Source organism: Fistularia commersonii, chromosome 24, assembly GCF_037954325.1.
Source record: "Fistularia commersonii isolate RoL2024-O1a breed Wild chromosome 24, RoL_Fcom_v1.0, whole genome shotgun sequence".
Classification (NCBI taxonomy): Eukaryota; Metazoa; Chordata; class Actinopteri; order Syngnathiformes; family Fistulariidae; genus Fistularia; species Fistularia commersonii.
In genome coordinates, this window is record NC_141307.1 from 8,059,571 (window position 1) to 8,068,275 (window position 8,705).

The 8,705-nt window shown below is 48.0% G+C and overlaps 4 non-coding genes across 4 annotated transcripts; all 4 read right to left on the bottom strand.

Annotated features, from left to right (window-relative positions):
- Positions 1-2,928: 2,928 nt before the first annotated feature.
- Positions 2,929-3,047, bottom strand: LOC147219966 (5S ribosomal RNA). The gene has a single exon (XR_015108494.1). It is a non-coding gene; the product is annotated as a 5S ribosomal RNA (ribosomal RNA).
- Positions 3,048-4,427: 1,380 nt separating this feature from the next.
- LOC147219967 (5S ribosomal RNA) lies at positions 4,428-4,546 on the bottom strand. The gene has a single exon (XR_015108432.1). It is a non-coding gene; the product is annotated as a 5S ribosomal RNA (ribosomal RNA).
- A 1,196-nt stretch (positions 4,547-5,742) lies between these two features.
- LOC147219968 (U1 spliceosomal RNA) lies at positions 5,743-5,906 on the bottom strand. The gene has a single exon (XR_015108244.1). It is a non-coding gene; the product is annotated as a U1 spliceosomal RNA (small nuclear RNA).
- Positions 5,907-6,519: 613 nt separating this feature from the next.
- On the bottom strand, positions 6,520-6,710 carry LOC147219969 (U2 spliceosomal RNA). Its single transcript, XR_015108128.1, has one exon. It is a non-coding gene; the product is annotated as a U2 spliceosomal RNA (small nuclear RNA).
- Between the last annotated feature and the right edge of the window lie 1,995 nt (positions 6,711-8,705).

The window sequence follows — 8,705 nt, forward strand, 5'->3', positions numbered from 1 at the left end:
ATGCTTGGAACTCTTGAAAATGTGCAGAAACAAAACTGGAGTCAACATATCAGTCAGTTAGTACATGCGTATAACTGCACTAAAAATTAGTCCACTGGATATTCCCCATACTACTTAATGTTCGGGCGCAATGCCAGATTGCCTGTTGACCTCTGTTTTGGTACAGCTCTCGACGGTAATTCAGAGACGTCTCACCTACAGTATGTGGACAAAATGAGAAAAGAACTCCAAAAAGCTTACCATTTAGCTGCAGAGTGTGCAACCAAGAGCCATCTGAGAAACAAAACCTGTTATGATCAACAAGTAAGAGACCAACCTCTACAAGAAGGAGACCGAGTCCTCGTAAGAAATGTTGGCCTCACTGGGAAACATAAACTACAAGATAGATGGAAATCCACACCCTCTATTGTGATTAAAAAGTTTTCCAACTTACCTGTAGACAGAGTCAAACCCGAACAAGGAACTGGAAGTGTCAAAACTCAACACAGAGACCACCTTCTACAAATTGGTTATCTTGTCAGGATTCCAGATAATTCTGAACAAACTGAAAGAGTCAGAACACCAGTTACCAGGAGACAACATACTCTAAGACATCAAACACATCACCAAAATGATCAGACATCTGACATCTCTTCAAACTCTGAATCTGAGTATGAGCGTGTCTACGAGTGCCCAACCTATGATAAGGTCAGGAAACCACTGTCCATACCAGACCGAACCACCCCAGAGCATACTCCCTTTGAAAATTTCCCCTCATCTGAGAGTGAACCGGAGGTGGAGAAAGTACATTCTGTCAGTTCACAGGAAGAGGAATATCAGTCCTCCAACGAGGACGCAGATACTAATGATACAGCTGAAGACACTGATGTGGAGTTGAGAACTCAAACGAGCCCTAGAAGCAGAAAGTCAACGCGTGAAGTAAAACCAGTGATCCGCCTGACCTATGATAAACCTGGAACTCAAGCTGGGGAACCTGTGACTATTGTGCACCAGAGCATGGTCATTCACTTGAACCTCAGTGCCAGAGGAAACCCTGATCTTGTGAAACATCCTAAAACATGCCCCTACAGATCTAAGTCTAAACAGTACAGTTAGATGAGGACATCTACACCTTTTAGAAGGGGGAGGATGTAGCCCGTCTAAAATTTCATTACAGACCATACAGGCTAAAATGTAAAGATGTTTTAACATTTAAGTAAAATTAATTAAGACTGAAATGGCTGTAAAACATTTAATATTTCATGTTTAAAATGTGTTCATAAATGGTTAAAAACAAGGTTTAATCTTATCTAAGGTTTTTGTCATTTATTTGGGACTCGTGCTTTTAATCGCCACAAGCTTGTGTGAAACGTACAGCTCAACATGTGCTTTTGTTTGCATCCGAACTTGTTAAGTGTCAATATGGTATTTTCTTTAATTGTATTGGTTGATGTACACTTAGTGTCCAATCCCATGCGTGAGGGCGGGATCTGAATGAGGAAGGCAATAGAACATCTAGGCGCGAGGCATTCGACTGCTGCGTTTGCCGAGGGAAGTTTGTGAAGCTAAGCTGAAAGGAGAATGGTCATAAAACATTGTGGATGCAGAGTCTACGTTGCTGTTTTCGACTATTTAACCCTGTGATGAGTGAGTACTCGATGTATATGATTTTTATGCTTAGACGATATGTTTAAGTGCACATATGCGATGCTAATCGAGCGTTAGCATTGTTAGCATTTTACCGCGAGTTAATTTCATACTCTGTATGTAAAGTATATGAGCTTGGAATTGGAGACCTTTGATGCTCAGTGGACCGAGAGGAATTCTCTGGACGTTTCTGCTGAGGCTTAACCGATGAGTTTCACCGAGTGCACTTCGTGATGCCGTGATGCCAAGTCATTGCTAACCCGTTTGCCGAGAGGGAATTGCATGGTGATGGACAACATTTGACTATCCATTGCTTCAACACCAAAAGGATTAGTGAGTACATCAAAGCACATGCATTTTATTTTGGGGCTTGTGAACAAGTGAAACGGATATTTTCTGTTTTTCTGGTCCAACGATCCCGAGCATCGAATCAGGCCTGCCACGATTGAACTTTCTGAGAAAAACAAAAAGGACTTTAAGGTTATGGTTTTTGAACTGGACTGAACTTGAAGGGATGTACATGGTTTTTGAATATGTTTATGTAGTTGCAAAGCGACAAAATCTCAAATGAACGCACTACCAATTTTATTTCATTTTTCTTTCTTTTAATTTTGTGAAACTAAACTTTAAATTTGTACTTAAAGAGATCTGTGTTTGTCTTAATTCATATTTTATCCTTAGGAGATGGAGGCACCGCTATAATCAAAAAGCATAAATAAGTTTAAGTTATAAAAAATTTAGGTATTATTGTTTCTCCTATTTACCATTGAAAATTTCATCTAAGTAACGTTCCCAGGGCCCAAACCATTGTACTATCACTGCAATAACTAAGAGGTTGGGTGCTACACTGCTGTAACCATAAATCATCAGACACTCTTTACCTTAGGCTACAGCCTAAGGCTAAAGCCTAAGGTAAAGAGGGAGCTATCAAAGGCCATACCAGGACTCGTATGCACGGCGGGACAGTTAATGACAAGAGAAAGAGAAAATTAAATAAAATACACATGGAAAAAGGAAGAGTACTACGGATGCAGTATTTGCACCGAGAATGCTCATAGAGAAGTACAGAGAAGGCCTGTGGGAGCCCCATTGCCTTTTTGACAAGAATGGCGGCGAGCGACGGACGGAGGCGGCGAGACAACGGAAAGTGACCCGAAAGGTAAGGCGGGGAACTATGACTTAGCGCGTGTCGCGCCGGTGGGACAGACACAAGGGAATGAGCGGCGTGTGTCCGTGTGTGAAATGTTGGCGCTCTTGAGAGACAGCACCCCCTGCTTTTGACAGAGGGAACGAACATGAAAAAGCTTACGGCACCTGGTATTCCCAGGCGGTCTCCCATCCAAGGACTAACCAGGCCCGACCCTGCTTGGCTTCCGAGATCAGACGAGATCGGGCGTGTTCAGGGTGGTATGGCCGTAAACGAGACTAGGCTACGCGGAAGGGCATTTTATAAGCAGCCGTCCCCCGTCTTTTCCACCTCCAGTCATTTCCAGATCTGTCAGGAGCTCCTTCTATTGCGTTTCTATGATTACAGCCAGTGGCAACCAAGGTTACTATAACCAAAAATCATCAGACACACTTTACCTTAGGCTGCAGACTAAGGTAAAGAGGGAGCTAGCAAAGGCCATACCAGGACTCAAATGCACGGCGGGACAGTTAATGACAAGAGAAAGAGAAAATTAAATAAAATACACATGGAAAAAGGAAGAGTACTACCGATGCAGTATTTGCGCCGAGAATGCTCATAGAGAAGTACAGAGAAGGCCGGTGAGAGCCGCATTGCCTTTTTGTACACCTTGAAAAGTCATACGACAGGTTGCCAAGAGAGGAGCTCTGGTATCCTATGAGGAAGTCTGGAGCGGCAGAGAAGTTTGTTGCACTGGTGCAGGACATGTATGCTAGCTGGGAGACAGTTGTGCGGTGTGCTGTAAGACAGGACCAGAGAAGTTCAAGGTGGAAGCGGGACTCTGTTGGGGATAGGCCCTGAGCCCCTTCTTGTTCGCAACGGTGACGGATGAAGGTAGACGTGAATCTCCACGGACTGTGACCTTTGCAGATGCCGTTGTGATCTGTAGTGAGAGCAGAAAACAGGTGGAGGTCAAGATAAGATAAGATAAGACCTCCGTCTCGTCCCGGACACGGAGGTCCCGGTGGAGGCTGATGTTCCTGCTTTAAAAAAAACAACATGGCTGATGCATCTTCCGCATCTGCCCGGTCACGTGGTACACGGCCCTCCGACAGGACGCCGAAGCATCAAAGTAAACCCAGGACTTCAACAACCAGACTCCTAGGAATATGATGAATGAATGGGGAAAAATGAAAGAGAGCCAAGGGTAGAAGCGCTGATTACTGGCGATCGCAAAAGGAGCAGAAACGAGTGTAAAAAGAAGCGAGGAGGGCATCGAAGAGGAGGAGGAGTTCAAAGGCAGGGGGTCCTGATGACGTACCGTACATGTGGAGTCCTGGAAGTGCCTAGGAGAGCCAGCGGTATGGAGATCAGCAGTTGGATTATTCAACAGCGACAGGTATAAACGAGAGAAAAAGAAATTCAGCACACATGGAGAAATACTGTACGGGGATGACAAGAACGGCGGCGAGCGACGGACGGAGGCGGCGAGACAACGGAAAGTGACCCGAAAGGTAAGGCGGGGAACTATGACTGAGCGCGTGTCGCGCCGGGCTTCACGGTGACTCCGGTGGGACAGACACAAGGGAATGAGCGGCGTGTGTCCGTGTGTGAAATGTTGGCGCTCTTGAGAGACAGCACCCCCTGCTTTTGACAGAGGGAACGAACATGAAAAAGCTTACGGCACCTGGTATTCCCAGTCGGTCTCCCATCCAAGTACTAACCAGGCCCGACCCTGCTTGGCTTCCGAGATCAGACGAGATCGGGCGTGTTCAGGGTGGTATGGCCGTAAACGAGACTAGGCTACGCGGAAGGGCATTTTATAAGCAGCCGTCCCCCGTCTTTTCCACCTCCAGTCATTTCCAGATCTGTCAGGAGCTCCTTCTATTGCGTTTCTATGATTACAGCCAGTGGCAACCAAGGTTACTATAACCAAAAATCATCAGACACACTTTACCCTAGGCTGCAGCCTAAGGTAAAGAGGGAGCTAGCAAAGGCCATACCAGGACTCAAATGCACGGCGGGACAGTTAATGACAAGAGAAAGAGAAAATTAAATAAAATACACATGGAAAAAGGAAGAGTACTACCGATGCAGTATTTGCGCCGAGAATGCTCATAGAGAAGTACAGAGAAGGCCGGTGGGAGCCGCATTGCCTTTTTGTACACCTTGAAAAGTCATACGACAGGTTGCCAAGAGAGGAGCTCTGGTATCCTATGAGGAAGTCTGGAGCGGCAGAGAAGTGTGTTGCACTTGTGCAGGACATGTATGCTAGCTGGGAGACAGTTGTGCGGTGTGCTGTAAGACGGGACCAGAGAAGTTCAAGGTGGAAGCGGGACTCCGTCGGGGATAGTCCCTGAGCCCCCTCTTGTTCGCAACGGTGACGGACGGCCTGACGGATGAAGGTAGACGTGAATCTCCACGGTCCGTGACCTTTGCAGATGCCGTTGTGATCTGTAGTGAGAGCAGAAAACAGGTGGAGGCCAAGATAAGATAAGATATGATAAGATAAGATAAGATAAGATAAGATAAGATAAGAACAACTTTATTAATCACGAAGGAAACTGTTGTGCCAGAGTTACAGAAAATATAACAGTAATAAATAATAAAAGGCAGAATTGGAAATCAAAATAAACTATAAACTGTAAAGTGTCTCAGTGAAACTATAGAGAGGTGGGGGTATGCTCTGGAAAGGAGAGGAACGAAAGTTAGTCGCAGCAAGACAGCATACATGTGTGGGGATGAGAGGAACTCGGGTGGAACGGTGAGGCTACAGGGAGTGGAGATCAAGAAGCAGGAGCATTTCAGGGACTTGGACACTCTGGATTGTTTTTTGGCCCGATCGTAAACCCACGCTTTTGCGGTGCACCTGCCATGTGCAACGACAACTCCCTGGTTGGGTCACGGCCCGGCCGGGGAGGGTCGGCGCACGCGACCATAAACAGTGAACCCGGCCTCCAGCGACACAGACTTGCTCTTGAACAGCACAACAGGGGAGAGCGCGGACGCAGTCCCCCACTACCAGAAATTATGCAGTCGAGATTCCCACATTTGGGGAATTCGCAGGGGTCAGCACAGCCGCAGTGCAATGGCTGAGCCTCGCCCTGGGTGAACCACCTTCTTGATCATGGTATCTCCCCTGCCAGGTAAGTATGAGTCGCACGCGTCCCGCGCACGGACCGCTTTCACACGCACGCCGTTCTCAGTCGGGGAGGAACCCATGCGGACTGTTGCGGGAGCTCACACACGATCCCTCTCGCACACACACACACACACACACACACACACACACACACACACACACTCTGTCAAAAAAAAACGTCAACTCTGAGTTCTGACGGGCCAGGACGCTGAAAACGACACGGGCGCTTCAATTTTCACGAAGAAGTCAGAGGACAACCGGAACACGGTCCGTCCGTCCTCCTGATGCCGCGAGGGGTTTCTGCCGCTCTACGGCCGGGAGAACTTCCCCCTGAGCCCAGTCTGACACAGTCTATCGGGGGCAAGCCATCCGTTTCAAATGCGATCCATTTAGGCTCAGTTCTGGTCCATAGTGGGATTTTATCGGGCTGCACGGGGCGAATGGTAGGGACAGGGTTTCAGGCAAGCACGCTCGTGTGTCGCTATCTACCGCTCCCTACCGGCAGAAACAACGGGGACAGTGTCGCTGGTCACGCAGGGCACAGACAAGATCTGGATCCCGTGTGTGTTGGTTACATATGACGTTGACGGCGTATGACGGCAACCTTGACATCGGACACAAAAGCGGGGGGTGCACCGTTCTCGGAGATACTGCAATACCGGGTCGATGCGCGGAGTGGACGGAGCAAGCCCCTATTCCATCTCCCTGTTCCAAAAATCAATTTAATATTTGGTCCCCGGATAGGGGACGTATCAGATATTAAACTGATAAGAACAGATACTACACTTGATCTTAGCCAAAAGGCCGAGAAGCGATAGCCGCGCGCCCTCGCTCGACGCCATCGCATCCCTCGCACCGTCAGCTTCACTCACGACTTCACTCACAAATAAACCCCCACCCCGTCTCCGCCGCTCGGCCCGGAGCGACGGCGCATGTCCCCCATCGCCCCCATCGCCCCGGAGACGGAGGTCCCGGTGGAGGCCGACGTTCCTGCTTTACAAGAAACAACATGGCTGATGCATCTTCCGCATCTGCCCGGTCACGTGGTGCACGCCCCCACGACAGGACGCCAAAGCATCAAAGTAAACCCAGGACTTCAACAAGCAGACTCCTAGGAATCGTGTCCCCTTCAAATCAACCTGGAATGTGGCAAAAAGTCGCCCGTGAGGAGAAAAGACACAGGTGGAAACAGGACGTTTGAACCGCTCACGATACACAGCGCGGCAAACGGGCGCCATCTTGTGAACCCGTCTGGTTACCGTATCGATGCGACCAGCTCTCACAGAGACTCGCCGCTCATCGCCGGGAAACACGATTCAAAAAACGGCACGAACACAAGACAACAGTAAAATGGTTTTAAATCCACATTTACATTTAATTATATTCATGTTTTCGTCACTACCAGCAGAACAATTTCTAAACACGACGGTAAATCATCTAGTCCCGTGGGGAACACTCACTGGACCCCGGCACCCCAAACAGCCTTCGACGGCCTTGAACGCTAACCCCGCCCCGCACCGGCTAATACCGGCTGTTACGACGACTGCTGGTCGGACGGAGCCGATCGCGCTCGGCTAGACCACCGCTTTATCGTTGTCGTTTGAGTCGCCAACACTCAATTACCGACGCGCTCCGAGGCAAGATGGCGGAAGGCCGCGAGCTAGTCTGTTTGGCTAGCGGAGCGGCTTAGTTAGCCTTACCTCAGCTCACGAAATCTGTGACGTCGTCAAGATTTCTTGGCCGAAAGGCCCTCAATTACCGTGAAAAATCACCGGGAGTTGCTTCGCAGTTGTTATAAACACGGTCAATCCGATTGTAGGTCGAGAAATCGTCACTATTCTCTGTAAAAGTGAACTTACGTCGCGGGGCTGGACGGCGCTTTTGACCGGGAACAAATCGCGGAACCCCGGAGCCTTCAGGGACCGACAGCTCCCTTCTTCACTTCCGTGAACGGGGTATGTTCGGAAAACGGCCATAAACTCTTCGGTTCAATTCTACTTCGAACTATATAAATTAATTCTACTTCAAACTATATGAATTAATTCTAATTCTAACCATATGAATTAACTGTACTTTAAATTATGAATTAAGAAAAGAGATGTGGGACCTGTGGAATCCCCTCCGTGGACACTTTCATCCCGAGTCCCGCTTCTCTGTACTCTTATACTGGCATTCTGTGGCTTAACTGATGCCAGACCACCATCGATGACATGCAGAGGTTTTTAAATGCACTGAATGGAGAGAAGTTCTGACACACTGTTGATGAATCAGGTCCAAGTCCAGTCACCCAGCAGCCCAGGAGTCTCCTTCTGTGCGCCGGTCTGCTCCAAGACCTCCGACATCATCCCCGTCTGCAGGAAAACAAAGAACCACAGGACCCTGGGTACAGATCTCCCATCCTGGCTCTGTAGGAGTGACTGACGTCCTCTGAGCACCTTGTTGTTCTGTCTTACCTGAGATCCAACACAGACCCGCCCTGGACCCCCTGCTGTTCACCTAGAGTGAGCAGGACCAGAGGAGATGCTGTGATAATGAGCACTGTTGTGCAACTTGAAAGTCCTAGAAGTGACATCTGGACATCTGGAGCTCATGTGAATATAAACCACAGCGGGTAAAAACACAAACACATAAGCTGCACTTGTCTGTGAACTGCAGGTGTTCACATTGTAATGAGATATTTACACATTAACCTTTTTTTTTTTTTACTTTTAATTAAATACATACTGTTAAAATTTGCAAATATGTCCTGGAAAAGCAGTGCCTGTAACACGGCTGATGGAAAATGTTCATTATGAATGAAACAAGGAAAAG